At 44.7% G+C, this 16328-nt stretch overlaps 1 protein-coding gene and 1 long non-coding RNA gene across 6 annotated transcripts in view; one reads left to right on the plus strand and one right to left on the minus strand.

Moving 5' to 3' along the window:
- Positions 1–16328, minus strand: part of CDH11 (cadherin 11) — a 154523-nt gene that overhangs the window by 131694 nt on the left and 6501 nt on the right. The window lies entirely within an intron of this gene.
- The window catches only part of LOC114484000 (uncharacterized), a 57817-nt gene that overhangs the window by 36390 nt on the left and 5099 nt on the right, over positions 1–16328 (plus strand). The window contains exon 12 of one of the 4 annotated variants that reach the window (XR_008615507.1): positions 83–9867. The exons of 1 other annotated variant lie outside the window; for it this stretch is intronic. This is a non-coding gene — a long non-coding RNA (uncharacterized lncRNA). Of the gene's footprint in view, positions 1–82; positions 9868–16328 lie in introns of those variants that run through there. 2 more of the 4 variants (XR_008615512.1, XR_008615516.1) reach the window with 2 other exon arrangements.

Consider the following 16328-nt stretch of genomic DNA (forward strand, 5'->3'; position numbering starts at 1 on the left):
GAGTCCTAGCTTGGAGTGTCAAATCTGTTGCCTCTTCATGTCCTCTTCAAATCCAGTGTAGATGATTTTTTTTATCTCTCAGAAACCTGGGTCCTTATTAATATGCATCAGAGGGCTTTCCTGGTGGCACAGTGGTTGGGGGTCCGCCTGCCGATGCGGGGGATACGGGTTCGTGCCCCGGTCCGGGAGGATCCCACATGCCGCGGAGCGGCTGGGCCCGTGAGCCATGGCCGCTGGGCCTGCTCATCCGGAGACTGTGCTCCGCGGCGGCAGAGGCCACAGCAGTGAGAGGCCCGCGTAACGCAAAAAAATAAAAAAAAATATGCATCAAAGCAGCTGCAATGTGACTCTCTTCTCCCACCTTTGCTGCAGAAGTAGAGAGTGCCCACTGAAGGACAAAGACTGGGTTTACATGTCTTCTCTCAACATCCCCTAGAAACACATTTTGAACCCTGGGTGCCAAATAAATGTTCTTCTGTGACACTGTTGATGGCATCTTCCCTTCACCCATGCCAGGGCTGGAGAGGAGCCAAAATATCAAGAGAGAACATGGATCATGGAATCACAACTTCTTTTCTGCCTAACACATCTTTTAAAATAGTTAAGTCATATGAGCACATGACAGAAAACAATATTTGGTGTCATCTATAAATCATCCCAGGTGGGGAGAAAGCCAGGAATCCGGCAATTTGGGATGCATTAGAAGAGTCACAGGAAAAGCTTTCTGGTTCTTTCATGTCCTGAGTTCAAATCCTTTGCAACTGTCTATCAATGTGATATTGGGGTTTATTTGGGAAGATGCAAAGAGATAATCTCTGGAAGGCTCAGTAGCAGGCACTCAGTAAGCGCTTGGCAAAATATCCATTCCCATTCCTTATCGACAATCAGTAGCAAGTCTCATGAACCTATTCTGGAAGCCTCTTAAGTCTGTCTTGCTGTAACAGAGCAGTGAAGAACATAAAATCTCTCTGTTCAAATCCCAGATTGTCCACTTACCAGGGACATAACACTGGGGAAAATTGTTTAACTACCCTGAGTCTTGGTTTCCATGTTTTATAAATGGGGATAATTATAGCTTCCACCTCATTAAGGTTGTAGTGAGGACGGATTGAGATAATTTATGGAAAGTGCTGAGCACTGTGTGTGCACATAGTAAATGCTCAGTACACATCAGTGACTGTAATAATGGTGCCCTCTAGTCCCGGCTTCCTGTCCGTTTCCCTGTTTAGAGTCTCTGCCCCTTTGTCAGTTCTTCTCAATGCTGGTCCAGAAACCATTTAATAAAGCATGGAACACATCACTCCCCTGCTCTAAACTCGCAAAGGCTCCCTAGAACCTGGGGAATGAAGTCCAAAGCCCCAAATTGGACATGCAACATACTTCACAGAGAGTCCCAGACTCACCACCCTGCATGCCTCCTCTTCCCACTGTCACCAGCAGGCAAAACAAAGCTGTGCATTTACATCCTGGCGGTTTTGTCTGCGCGGCTCCTTCTCCAGAATGCTGAGGTGTGCTGGTCAGAGGCAACATGCCAAGTGATTCGTGGAAGAAGATTTGAGAGCCAGACCATTTTAGAGCTGGAAAGAACCCCAAAGGCCACCTTACAGATGAGGAAACTGAGGTTAATTGGCTTGCCCAAGGCCACACAGCTATTTATCAGAACGCCAGGGTTTCACTAGGCTGGTCTGCCTAGAAGGAGGAAACCACAGAACAGCCTATTAGGGAAAATCTGTCAGCAATTGGCTGCAAACTTGCTGACAGGTTGTCTTTCTCCATTCATGAGAAATGAGACAGAAGTTAAGCACCCAATAAGAGAAGAACATGAGGCATGCCTCTGTGTAAGTGAAAACCGGGTCCCTCTCTGGCTTGCAATGCGGGGCACGGCAGGAGGGGGTTCATGGGGAGAGAGCAGCTGAAATGATTCCGCAGGATCCGTCCCTCACTTCAAAGACATATCCTCTCAGGCTGCATTAGTCTCCTGACTAATGCTCCCAAACGCACTGTGGAGGTTTGCTGAAGTTGAAGATTCTCTGTAAGGTTTGCAGGAGGAACAGTGATGAATAAAACACAAGATCGCCAATGCATTACTTTGAAGGCGAGTGTGCCCAGTTCTAACTGCTAAATTGCAATTTTTACTCTACGATAATAATACTAATAGTGATGCTTCATTTATATAGTGCTTCTTAAGTTCCCAAGAATAATAATAAAAATGAAAACTACACCTTATACTACAGCTGTGCCTATATATGAAGTATATAGTAGAGTGAGACAGTTCAAGAGCAAGCTCCCTTTGCTATTGGGATATTTTAGGGCAAAGTGTTGTGAACTGGAGTTGTTTGCATAAAGTACGCTGGATTTTCAATTTGGATTTGGAATTTAAACACAGTTTTGCTGCTATGGTCAATGAAATATTTTATAAAACCTTTAAATATGTTGTTAAATATTTAAAACCTTTAAATATGCATGCTTTAAAAAGTTAGACAATGGAAAGATAACTATTGATGTAGCTGCCCAACCAGCCTCACGTATGTTTAGTTGGTCATTCTTGGTCTGTGATCTGGATTTGTGTCCACGGTGACCCGTCAGGGAGTACCACATAGAAGCTGAAATGCATGGCTCCAAGACTTCTGTGCAGCTTGGTGACGACTGGGTCAGGTCTGGGCAAGGAGTGCCATCAACCACAAAATCAAAACCATTCAATGGTTTAACTCCCTGGCCCAGTAGACGGGCTAGCAAGTCTCAGAAGCTTTGAAACTCTGAGCTCCCCTGAAAGCTCCACTCTCTGGAAGGATGATGCTGATTCCTTTCAGCAGTGGGTTAGGCTGTCCTGGGATGATAAGGGACCAGCTGCAGAGGAAGCTTTCCTCTGTCTTTCCTTGCTGCCCTAATTTGCCCTAATTGAAGCACTGACAACTTCCACCTGATCATCCAATCCTTGGGCCAGCAAAGAGGCCAGGATGCTGGGAGGGTGTGGGAGTTGTCCCCTCCAGAAGCTGGGATGTGGTGAGGTCATTTGCCCATTCTTATGGGGGCATCCTTTGTGCTCGTATCAATGCCTAGAGAGCTCCTATGTATTCCATCCTGCCTTCTTCAAGATTTTGGCTCTGAATTCAGAATACTCCTTTCTATCTGGCTGCCCTTAGATTAGGAATACAATTTGGACTCTTGTCCCTGAATTTGGCCTTAGTTTCCTCTGGATAATATTTTTGGGAATTTTGCATTGGTTCCAGAGCCAGCATCCATGGGCCACTTTACCATACAACCTGCCCTGTTCTTTCCAAGAGACCATTTGCCATTCAGATGCCTAGCAGTTATGCTGTCCACCATAGCCGCCTATGGAAATCCCACTTCATCTTCTGAGCTCCCGAGCCTATCACTAGGCTTCTGCTCGGGTCCTGACATCCTGCCCAATTCTGGCTCAACCCAAATTGGACCATTCAATGTTTAATAAAGGCTTTCTCTGCTCTGTCCTCACACCTTAACATCTAACTGTCTATCAACATTCTATTAAGCATTTGAGAGGAACTCAAAAGCCAGATACCCCACTCAGTATTGCAGGAGATAAGTTTTCTTACAACAGTCTTGCAAGGATATGCAGGGAAATGAAGCCTTTTTGGGCTTCTTAGTTCAAAGCAACAGATACAGACACTGGGTAACACAGTGCTTGCAGGAAGACTAGAGAAGCAGGGTCTGAAAATGGTCAGGAATGTAGGAGCCTGGGCAGTCAGAACCACAGACCAGATCCTGCCACAGAACCAGGTGGGTGAGGGCACTGTGGCTGTCCCCGCTGAACACGGGTAGCGGTAGCTTGCTCCACCACCCCGGTCACCCTTGGAAATTGGATGATACAGCAGTCACTGCCGCAGTGACCAGAGGGAGTTCTTCATGGCCAGTGATTGTGTGTGCGTGTGTGCGCGCGTGTGTGCACATGCTCACGTGCACAAGCGTTAAGTGTAAGATACCGAATGCAAATTTAAAGCACACTGGGAAGTTGAATCAGCGTTTTAGCTTCCAGGAGAGCTAGGGAAGCAACTCTATGGCCCTTCAAGGCTGTGGAGTAGAAGGAGGGCTTTCTTTCTATAGAGTCTTATTGTGGGTTAGTCTCCAAACACAGGAGGGGGATTTGGGTGCTATGCAGTCAAACAAACACACAAACAAGCAAACAAAATGGCAATTATGCATTACAAGAAATGAGTAACATGAAGAATATTGCATTCCAGGGTGTGGAATCACTCAAAAGGAGTGTCTTCTGTAGTTTAACAAGATTCTGTCCCTGCTTCTATTCTGGTCTTTTTAATTGTTGTGTTGTGTTTTGTTTCTAATAAGAAAGGTAGGTGTCTGAGTAAACCAACCTATTGCATGGGGCTAGGAGGGGTGACAGATATTCTGGACAATAGACTAAAGGTTTAAATTTTAAAAACATTTTGGAAGACTGGATCAATGGACCCAGACTATAGATATGAAGTATAACAGAGATAATAATAACGGCAACCTCCTTCCATGCACTCTTTAAACAGTTTTATATATTAATATCATTTATTATCAGAACCATCCTATAAGGTAGATATCATTAACCCAGTGTTACAGTTGAGGACATTGAGAAATAGATATAGTGACTTGCACAGCTGGGAAGCGGCAAGCTTTGAAGCAAGGCAGCCTGACTCCCTAGCACCGCTGAAGGTGCCTTATCATGTCTTATGTGCACAGGGACAGGTGGGGAAATGTGACTTAACAGCAGCACATAAGGAAAAACAAATAAACAAATAAACTGTGGAGCATAAGTCCTCTGGGTGATGTGGCTGGCAATAAAAGCTAATGTAATGTAGCCTCGGGCTGCAATAAAAGAAGTGTGTAGAAGGGAGTTGATAGTCTAGAGTCTAGCTGCCTCTAGATTTCTGTCTTCAGTCCTTCCCTCCGAGGAGGGCTGGAGCAAAAATGAATGGGGTGTTCATTCTAGAGATGTTAAGACCAGGGAGAAGGCATCCTGGAAGACAACTTAGATCCTGAATAACCGCAGTGGGGAGGAAGAATTGTATCTATTCTGCATGACATCAAAGGCGTGTACCAAAGAATACAACCTCTGGGGAAACAGAGCCTGGCTCAGCCTAAGGAAGTATTTCTCAAAGTGAAAGTTCCTCATGTCTCAGTGGTTTGCATCCAGGGGTAACGAGCTCCATATGACTAGTGATGCTCCAGCCATCACCAGCACATGGTAGCCAGGAATGGCATAACGTGTGGGTCTGGGTGGCCTCTAGGGTCCCCTCCTACCGTGCAGGAGTGCAATGCTGTTTTTCCTTCCCCAAACCATCCCTGATCACTGAACTGCATGTGGCTTGTCCTTACTGTGGTCCTCTTTGTTTATACTTCCTTTGCAGCACAGACAGTATGAGGCCTTGAGATTTTACAGACAGACCTAGTATGTTCTGCACCATTGATATTGTCAGCTCTCTGAGGGAAGGCCGTGTGATTTGACCATTTCATTGTGCCCAGCCCAGGCCTTTCAATAAAGTATGGGACAAAGAAATGAGTTTGAGATGGAGTTCGAACCAAACCCTGCCAGAGGGCCCCGTGAAAGCTTAGGGGTGGCAAGGTGAGGATGCCATTCCTACTCTGTTATCTCTGGAAACTTGGAATGGAGGTATTAGTGGTAGATGTCTTTCAGATAGGACAGAGCTGAAGGGTGAAGTCAAATGGTACATATTGCAAAATATTATCAAATGGCACTGCATTGGCTGACCATGACTTCCGAATGGTAGATTCACGCAAAGCCCCGTATATAGATGTTACAATTTAACTGCCAAATGATGTTACAGGGTGAATACATATATACACATATATATATACACATACATATATACATATATACACACATATATATACTTGAACCGATGATATGTTTAAATAAGAATCAGACCACAGGTACATAGACTCTAAAAACAAATAAAAAGGCTTCCGCGTTTAGACAGTGGTGAAAGATCGGGTTAAGAGCCAAGACCCCCACTCCGCAGCTCTTGCTCCCCGGTGCTCCTAAATCACCAAGTGACCTCAGGCAAGTCATGGTTCTTCTCTGGGTCCCTGGACCCTCATCTCTAAAAGAAGATTGGCTGGAGTAGCTGATAGTTCAGTTAATGACTTCAAACATCTGATTCCTGAGAGTTCTACTTGGTAAAGTGGGATGTCCAGTCCTCGTTACAGGAAGGAGGAGGTCCAGTCACCGTATGGTGGTTAGACTGCAATAGAGACTCTGATGTAAGAGGTCACATGTTAATGGGGACATTGACAAAATGGAGTGGAAGTAGATGGGAGAGATGAGGATGGTGAGAGGTCTGTAAACTGTATCTCGCCAGATTAGCTGAAGCACTGAATGGCAGAGCACACTGACACAGGGGTTAAGTTTGGTGTCAGATACCCGAGTTTGAATCCCAGCTTTGCCAATTACCAGCTGTGGAACACTGGGAATGTCTGGGTTTTTTCCTCTGTAAGGTGCTAGCAATAATTTTACCAGCTCATAGGGTCACTGTGGATAAGTCTCATATTATAGAATGTTCTTAGCACAGTGCTCAATAAATACTTTTTATTGGATTTTAACTGTCATTGGATGCCATTTTCAAATATTTGTAGGGCTGTCAGGAGAAGGAAAAAGTGATGGGGAGCAGGGACAAAGTAACTGTTGGGAGGAAGTGACAGCAGAGGGGTATTTTAGCTCCTCAGATGATGGGGCATTTTAATGAACAGAGTTAATGAATCACCTCTCATGTCATGGGTTTCCAGAGAGGTCGCTAGCATGCTGTCATCAGGACATTTAAGCAGCTGCAGGATTCGTGGCGAGCAGAAAACCTGCTGAGAGGGAGAGTTAGACCATAAGATCTCAGAGGCCCCTTTTATGGTCAAGATTTGGGACCCTGTAGGGGCAAAGGGTCAAGCCGTCAGCTCAGCTCTCTGTCCAGCTGCTCTTCTCCAGGAAGCGGAGGAGGCCCAGGGTTGCCACGCACGTCACACATAGCGGAAAACTGCTGGGCACGTGGAGTCAGACAGGCTCGGACTCCCGGCTTTCCTGCCTTCAGCCTGGTGAGCTTGGACAAGTGTCTGGAATCCTCCTGGGGCTCATTTTCCCCACTTGTAAAATGGAGCTGACAGTACCCTCCTCATGGGGTGACTGCATAGAATTAAGGAGGTAGTGGGTGCAGCACCTTTCACAGAGTAGCATCTCATAGAGCCGGCTCTCTCCCCTGCCCTTTGCCCAGCAAACACAAGCAGAGCCTCCCTTTCATTGCACCCTGCACTCAGGAGGGAAGGCATAGGGCCTGGGGTAGGAACAGATGACACAAGGAGGCCACAGATGGGACACAGCAGGACAATCTGGAAGAACCAGGAGCCTTGGAAAGCCCAGCCTGACTGCGATACTGGGTGTGAAAACAGAGCACCGTCAACAGCTGCGTGGGGGTGAGGGTTCCTGCTATTTTTAACGTGATGCCAAATCCCTGGGCTTTTGCTTGGGTCCGAGGAAGACCGCAGACAGGGCAAGAGCTTCTTCAAGCTGCAGTCTTCCCTCGAGTCAGACTGTCACTGCTCACCCTCCTGAAAACCCCAAACTACATTTACCTGAAAAACAAACAGGCATATTCTGCAAATGGCGACAATTTATCAAGAGACTAATTATCATTTAAGCTAGTCTGGAATAGTAATGCGTCCCTTTTAAAGGGAAGCAATCCTTGTGAGGAATATCTCAACATCACATGCTTAGCAAGCTTTCCCAGTAAGATATTACTTCAGGGCAACTTTTCCACAGCAACCCATATGTAAAAACAAGCGGGGAGGAAATGCAAAGGTAGGAAGGAGGCAGGCACTTTTCAAAAGCGATACTTAACTCTCAAATCTCGACTGCCTCTTGAATATTTTAAATGGAAGAGGGATGGGTCACTTAAACTTATGAAATGATTTTTTTTTTTAAAGGCAGGTACTAATAAACAATTCATCACTAATTCGGAGAGGCCTCAAGCCTAAGGGAAAGTTTAGTGAAGGATTTTGGCGTAAAAATCGTGAGGAAGAACTTCTACCTGCCACCATTAGTCTATAGAAGTGAAGCTCAGGTCTCTTTCTGAGAGGACGACAAGGCCCGAGCAGCCACTGCGTGCTTGTTGTGAACCAGGCATTGCACCCAATCCTTACGTTACCTTACAACAATCCTAGGACATGGGAATTGTGAGGAGCTCCATTTTCACAGATGAGGTAGCTGAGTCTTAGAGAAGTAAGGTAGCTCATTTTTGGTTAGTACTTTGTAAGCAGTGGAGCTGGAATTGAGAAGAATCAAACTGCTGGGCAGGGCTGGAACTAGGGTGAGTCAGGTGGAGCTCTGTCCTTGGGCACAGAATATAAGGGGATGCCAAAAAACTCAGTAATCAAGATAAATAATATTTTAAGGAAACATTTAAAAAAATCAAGATCACTAGAAAAAATCCACAATGAGCAAAATATCAACATTTTAAATAAAGACAGGATTGGGACTTCCCTGGCGGTCCAGTGGTTAAGACTCCACGCTTCCACTGCAGGGGGTGCGGGTTCGATCCCTGGTAGGGGAACTAAGATCCTGCATGCCATGTGGTGTGGCCAATAAATAAATAAATCCAGACAGGATCTAACTCTGCACTTGTATGTCTTAGCCTCACTCTCCTCACCCTGATCTTGGCCCTGCCGCTCGGCAATACTGCCTCTAAGTCTGAATAGGTGGTCCAGGCCTGGGGGCTGATGGTAATAGGCCTGAGCGTTCAGGATGTGATCATCGGTAACACAGACCCAGAGATCATGGTGGGGGTGAATGTACCATAATTAGGGGATATGTCTACCCCTGCCTTCATCCATGCTTGTTCTTACTGAGAATAAAACAGCATCCATGGCAGGGATGCTGTTCTAAATTCTCACTGTTTGATCTCACTTGTGGAGCCTAACAATGTCTGAAAAGAGGTCTCTGTGTGTCTTAAACTAAATTCAGGTAGGGGCCCCCACTGCTATGGCTGCTATGTTAGGTGATCATCACGGTGGCCATTTTCTTCAAGAAAAGTGAACGTGGAGAAGTAATCTTAATTTGTGAAATCATGCCAGTGCAGAGGACCGTGTCAGGAGGATTTCCAGCAAATAAGGAGGTTCGTGGAGTAAATGAAGGTTTTTCTTCAACTGGAATAACCAGAAAAATTCGAGAAAAAGGCAGTGCTTATTCACAACATCCTCTGATGAGTACTCAGTGCCAGACAGCAATAGAATAAGGCTCTGGCCACTGTTTACTGTGGCCTGTAAGGCTGTGTATGCCAGCTCTCTGGATTCAGCACCTCACATGGTCTAAATGAGTAGAAAGAGAGAGGAAAGGGGAGAGAGACACCAGTCCTCGGCCTGCCATGAGAAACGGCATCATTAGTCTCTCCCACACTTTTTTTTCCCCCTTCTCTTTCTTCCTTTCCTCTCTTCTTCTCTCTCAGACTCCCATCTCATTTAACATCCTGTGTACTAGGTTCTCTGCCTGAGCAGAAACCCTGACCACACAGACTCTGAGAACAATGCTTTATCTCTATAAGCATCTTGGAACTCTGTGACTGTCTGAAGGCTAATTAAACCAAATAACAGTGAAATTTTCCCTCCAGTTCTAATGAACGTGCATTATTCACGAGCACTTACAATTTAAAAGTGCCTTCGTTTTAAAAGTTAAATAAACTGTCCTGCGGTAAGTGAGCTTCGGTTTAGAAAACACTTTGTCTTACTTTTCCACTGAGTTACTTAATACTCCCTCCCATAATCCATTTGCATTGATCCCTCCTTCATCAACTGCCCATGCATTCCAACACACTCAGAGCTGCAAAGAACTCCACTGCTGATTCACCAGGGAGGCAACTGTACTCAGTTAAAAAAAAAAAAAAAAAAGATAAAAAAAGAATCTACTTAAAGACAGGGTTTATTTAGGGTATGCCTTTATACATTGCAAAATATTAAAATTAAGATATGATGTCAGGTTTTATTTAAACGCATATGGTTGTCAGCAGATTTGCTGGGTAATATAGGCAAAATTCAGAGTTAACAAACAAACACTGCTTTCAAATATGCATCTGGAAGGAATAAATTCCCCCCTTCATTTTTGTTTTATTTTGCTCCTTTTACTCTCTAACAGGATCTCTCATGATTGCATTTATTATTTATTTATTTATTATCAGGAAAAGTGTCTGTTTTTAAGATATTGATTTATGAGAGTGAGTTCCTGCCAAGATAGCAAGGGGATGCAGAGGCTCTGGATTAGCGATCCCTTCTTTCCCCATCAGAAACAAATACGTCTCTCTGCAATTTGTGCAGCCCCCAAAGCCAGCCAATTAACTTGAAGTTGAGTTTTGACTCAAACTCGTGACCCTTCAAGCCAGAGAGACTTATTCTACATCTGGCGTCATTGAACCAAGTTAGGGTAAAAATAATCTCTGCTATCATTTTTGCGTGTGTTGCTTCTTTTACTTGTACTAAAAAAATAATAATAATAATTGATGTTTCTGAGACCTACTGAGGTCTTTAGAATTCCTAAAGCTTTCTACATGATATTTGTATGTTTTCCCCTCTTTGGGAGGAGAAAAGAGCTGGGGCACAATCATTTTTATTGAATAAAGTTTGCAGTTCAGGAAAGGCTTTCTTGCTCCCACGTGCAAGTGCTGACCATTACATCATGCGCCCTGAGGGTTGTGCTAGAAAAGAAAAAAGAAGGCGAAATAAGCAAAAATAAAAGAGTCTTCCTGACTTGAATTGAAAAAAGCGCTTGTTTTTTGTTAAACACCACAAATTTACAGGAAGGCTGGCAAGTGTAGTAGCATTCTGAGCATATGCTGCCTCGGAGGCACAAAGCCCTCCTTTAAAGAAATACACACGAAATGTACACTTTGATTCCCAAGATTTGTTCAGATAAAACTGTAGTTTCCAAGCTATGTCATCTATTTTGAAGTGAGTTTAAAAATTGTATTAGGATTGACTATGCACTACCCAAACCAATTTCGTTTCATTCACTTTTTACTGTAAATTAATTTGAAATTTTTTTCCAGTGAAAAAGGAAAGAAGGTAGATATCTTGAAATAAGGTGAGCTGAGGATCAAAATAAGCAAAAAAGAGGTCCTGAGCATAGTGAATTTGCTCTTTTTTTTTTCCTGTTTTACTCCAATTTCCTAAGAATGCAGCGACATTTGGCTGTTGTAGATGTTTGTTACTTTATGTATAAAATATATACTTAGACGTTGTAAGTAGTATTATAATAGAGGTTCCAGGAGTGTAATGAGGTGCATATGTCCAGAAGGGGCTTTGAGTAGTGTCTGCAATTTAGCCACCATTAAATACTCATCTCATTTCAGCCCCATGTAAGTGTCTATGTTTTATTGGGAATAAAGTGAATTCACTACTTGTGGTTTGATTTGCAGAAAAAAAATGAAAACAAAACCAAACCCAGCAAGGCCAATCATTTTGCTATTGTGGTGGTATTTTAATGCATCCTCTTATTCTGTGTGAATATTTTTTTTGAAAGTACACAGATCTTAAATATCGTAGCTAGAAAGTTGATATGGTTTGGATTTCAGATGATAAACACTACCAAACGGTGTCATATTAAAATGTAAAAACTCTGCATGCATGCCACAGCCTCTGCCTGCTATGAGTTTGGTTGTAGGAGTGTTTTTTTGACTTCTAAATCACACATTTGCTAAAATGAGCTCTGCTAGATATCAGTTTGCGCTCAGGCACAATGTGTCTCAGTCAGATTCCTAAAACAGATAGCTGAACTAGACTTTGACTTTTGACATCAACAATCTGACTTCAATATTTCTCCACAAAAAAGAGACTCCTGACTCTGTGCTGTTTCCATGTGATGGATAGCTTTTCAGCTGCTGACAGCACTGAACATAATAAATGTATTCATTAGCACTGGGGGCTGCATATCCCTATGTCTTAAGTTTTACAGCTAGTGGCTTTGAAATGCCACCCAGAAACACCTGCAGCACTGCCTTGTCTCTACAGAACTGCAGAGCCACTTTGCAAAAATATTATTATAAAGTTGTCTGTATATCAGCGTTTCTGTGCTAAACAACCTTTTAATTGCCTACCCTCTAATTTTTCTTTGCCTGGAAACACTTGCAGGCACATATTTTAATTTAAGTTGCTCTGTTTGACTCCTCTGATCATCTGGGTTTTCATTGTCATTGCTTCACAATAATTTAATGTCATATATAATGGCATCAAATTGGGGAAAGCCCTAAAAGCTGCCAATCCAAAGTGATCTGAATGTTCCCGCGTACAAGCCTAGATAAGCTTGATTTGTTTGTGCCAACATTATTCATCACATTCTGTGTCTAACTGGGCCAGTGTTCTCTTGCTCTTGCATTTTCAAATCCTCTTTCAACATACACTGAAGCTTCTTAATCAGTGTGTTTTCTATACTATAGTTAACAAAATGGTTGAAAGTGTGCGTTTGAGACAAAAAAAAAAAAAAAAAGAGTATTATGATGATGCTTAGCACACTACTATCTAAACATTTTACCATACTGTTCTTTCACTTGGTTCTCGTTAAACAAATTTCATTTTGTTTGCCGCTAGAAGAGGAGAGTTGGACCACATGTGCAATTCAACATTTGTTTTAGATTTTCATTTAATAATATTAAAGAGAGATAACTACCCTTAATGAAAACTTATTTGTGAGTCTACTCCAAAGCTGATCACATATGTCTTCTTGGGAGGAGAAGAGTTTTATTTCATAGCTAATTAAAAGTTTCTAAAGATGCAGTGGATTTTTTTGGTGCAAATTAAAATTAATTAGAGTTATTAAGGAGCCATGAAAAGAAGGATTTGAGAAATAGTGAGAAATATTATTTAAACCCTAATGGAATTCAGTGAAACCCACAGGTCTATTACAGGCCCCTGATTTGCCAGGATCACTGCAGGGAATCTAACATTAATAAGCACACTGGTAATTAAATCATTTGTTACTTTGTCTGTAATGTTGTAATGTTTCACTGATACTCTGTCAGAGCTCTTTGTGCAGATCAGAGCTAATCAAAGGTAATCAATTTTCAGCATTTGAGAAATCTGTAAATGATTATACATTCATCAGATCATTTAGTGGAGTGCAAGGAAAGTGCAATGCAATTAATCTTCCTGCATGAGGAGGAATTACCACCACAGAATTCAACAGTTATAATTAATTTCATTGTCTTGCTGTGAATTTTGATTGCTTTTCTTTGGACTGTATAGTACAAATGATGATTCATTGCAAAGTATTTGCAAAGCAAACACACCAGTGTGCTATGCAAATTAAAGTAGCTGTATAACAGATAGGTTTCAAACTTCCTATTTACTCAGGGTTGTTGAGTACTAATTTGCCAAATAATAATTGCTTGTTAACTTTATACACTCTTCCCTTGAATATCAAGATTGGTAACCAACATAAATAGAAAGCACGTGCTATTTTGCATCATATGGTATGTATGCAAAATACTAGTTAGCACTTAAACTTGTTCGCTTTACCCAATAACTTAATTTAAGCATTAAAAGATGGTTATTTACCTCTGAAACAATTTGCTATTTATTTTACTTACACAAAATAGATAGTAGCAAATAGATTATGCATAGAAATTATAAGTGTGTTGCTTTTTCCATTACTGTAACTATAAACCTTTAAGAGACTTTCACTTGAAACATTTGATTCGTAGAATCTATTTGTATCTAGAATGCTGCTTGTTTTAAAAATGTGTAATCTTTGGTACATAGTAGGGTGTTTCCAAAACACATTTTCCATAATTTACAGATTTCCTATATAATTCCTTTTTAGTTTCCCAATATTCTGTTCATTTAAAAATGTGCCTGTGGGGACAGAAATGATTCAAAACGACCTACAGTTTCATCTCACATTTTGTAATAAAATGAAATGATTTTTAAAAATGAAATCAAGGTTAATGACAAACAATAAAAAAATGTGCATAACTTTAACGTTAACTGTTTGCCAAATGACTCCAATTCCCGTGGTAGTTAAAATGCAGAGCACGAAATTTATTTCCTTTAAATCACTTTGCAAGATCCAAGTCTCTGTTTTCCTCCAAATTAAACTCTGTAAGTCTTGAAATCAGCTCTAATTCTTTCAATTCATACAGATCCACGAACATGAAACCCTATTTTAATATTTCTTAATCAAGAAGTTGAACTATGTGAATCCCAAATGAAAACCAAGATGAGACATTACTTTTCCCTCAGATACATTCTGTATGTGATGTTACTGAGGCCTCTGTTGAATGCACATTGAGGAATAAGTCACTTTTCCTGTATATTAATTTTAAAATCTGTGAATCAGTTTAAATTCGTTCAAACCATTACTTGCTAAAACCAGAAGGGTTAATATAAGTCTTTTCTATTCTGAAAAAAACAAAAAACAAAAAAACCATGAATGGGCTAACTGACTAAATTAACATATTCCAAATCATGTACAATTAAAATGTCAAGGTATCTTCACTTAAAATTCATGGTAAGGTAAGTAATACTAGGAAGTAGACCAAAATAATACAAACATAATAGTAAACTAATGCTATTTTTTTTTCTGAGAGAATTAAATTATTAAATTGTCTGGAAATCCAAAGAAACAGTCAAATAACAATGAGGGCCCCCAAACCACTACTCGCTCCCCTCGTCTGGCGGCGGCCGCGGAATGAGCCGCCGAGCGCGCTGGTGGCAGGAATGAGAAACCGGGGGGAGGTGGCGGGCGGGGTGGGGGGGCGGAGGAGGAGGGAGGCCGCCACTGGGAGGGAAGGAAAGGGCGGGGGGCGGAGAGGAGCGGAGGCCGCTAGTCGCGGCGAGCTGCGCCTCGCAGAGGCTGCGGGGGCCGGCCCGTCCGCGTCCCTCCCCCCAGGGGCCCCCGGGATGTCAGCCCCCGGGATTCGTGGCCGCCCCTTCCCGCCTTGGGTCGCCGCACTCCGGGTCCCCTGGGGCTCAGACGGAGTCCGGAACGACTGAAGTTGGGCTCCAGGGACGCAGAGCCAATCAGGGAGGGCGGCACAGGGAGACGGGGGGGGGGGGGGCTCCGGGGCCCCTCTTTCCTCCTTCGCCCAAATCCGCTCCAGCTGGTCAGGCTGGGCCCTTGGCCCAGGAGGCCTGGGTGGTGGGTAGGGGGAAAGCGTCGGCCAAGGGGGGGAGGCAATCCGGCATCGTGCTTCCTCACGCCATCGCCCCACGTTCCAAAGATCCCTCCACGTCGGTGGCTTCTGCCCTACTCCCCCTCCCCATGCCTAGCAAACTCTGCTTGCGGCGCGGGTGGTGAAACCTGGCGGAGGGAGACTTTGGACTTGGGAAGAACCACGTCTCTGTTCTCTCCCAGTTCTCCCTCGCCCCCATCCCCAAAGCCTAGTGTGGGGAAGGCGGCTGCCGGGATCGCGTAGCCAGGGTCGGCCCGGCCCCCGCGCCAGGAAGGTACACTGGCCCCCGCCCGCACACAGCGTCACTTGTTGCCTCAGGCCCCCTCGCCGCACGCACGCCCCGGCTCGCTGGAGAGTGCGGTTCTGCTGGAGACCGGGCCTGAGGGCGCAGTGCCTGCATCCTCCCTGGGTGGCCCCCGTAGCCCTCCAGGATGACTCGTTGGAGGAGGGGGCCCCGGGCCTGCTTCCTGCCCTCGCCGAGTCGCCGGGAGAAAAGGCTGGCGGGGGCCTGGGCTTCGGAATCACGCCAGGGACTGGGCGGGGCGCTCGTGCTTCGGGAGCGGTGCTGGGACCCGCACACGCCGCCGTCCCTAGGGTGGAGGGGGACGACTGTGAGCTGGTGGGGACCCCTGGCCGGAACAAGTTCCTCTGGTGGGAGGCGGCGGAGAAAGCAGAGACGGAGGGAAGATGAAGCAGCAAACGGATAATGGGGAAAAGGAATCCCAGGAAGGACGGGGATGAGGACGGAAAAGGAGTGATGGGCCCGCGAAGAAGGGGAAGGAGGGAGCAGAGGGAAAGCCGGGCGAGAGGGGCGGAGAGGAGTCGAGGAATTAACACTAATGAGGTCGAAGAATGAAGAGCAAGCCTTGGAGGGTGCGCGAAGGGGGAAGGGACTGTACTAGCGGGAGAGGAGCGGGGGCGGCCAAAGCCGCCTCTCGGGCTCCCAGCCCTGGTCGCCGGAGTCCCAGCGGCCCGCAGAACCCTCACGTTTGCACGCGGCACGGGACTGCGCGGGGCTGCGCGCGGGGGCGACGGGCGGGGCCATCCGGCTACCACGCCCCCGCCCCTCGGTGCGCCCGCGGGCTTCTCGGCGACGCCGGGATCCCTGAGGCGTCGGCCGCCGCCCCAGCCGGCGGCCCGGGCCAAGCT

This window comes from Physeter macrocephalus, chromosome 17 (assembly GCF_002837175.3).
Source record: "Physeter macrocephalus isolate SW-GA chromosome 17, ASM283717v5, whole genome shotgun sequence".
NCBI classification, from domain to species: Eukaryota; Metazoa; Chordata; class Mammalia; order Artiodactyla; family Physeteridae; genus Physeter; species Physeter macrocephalus.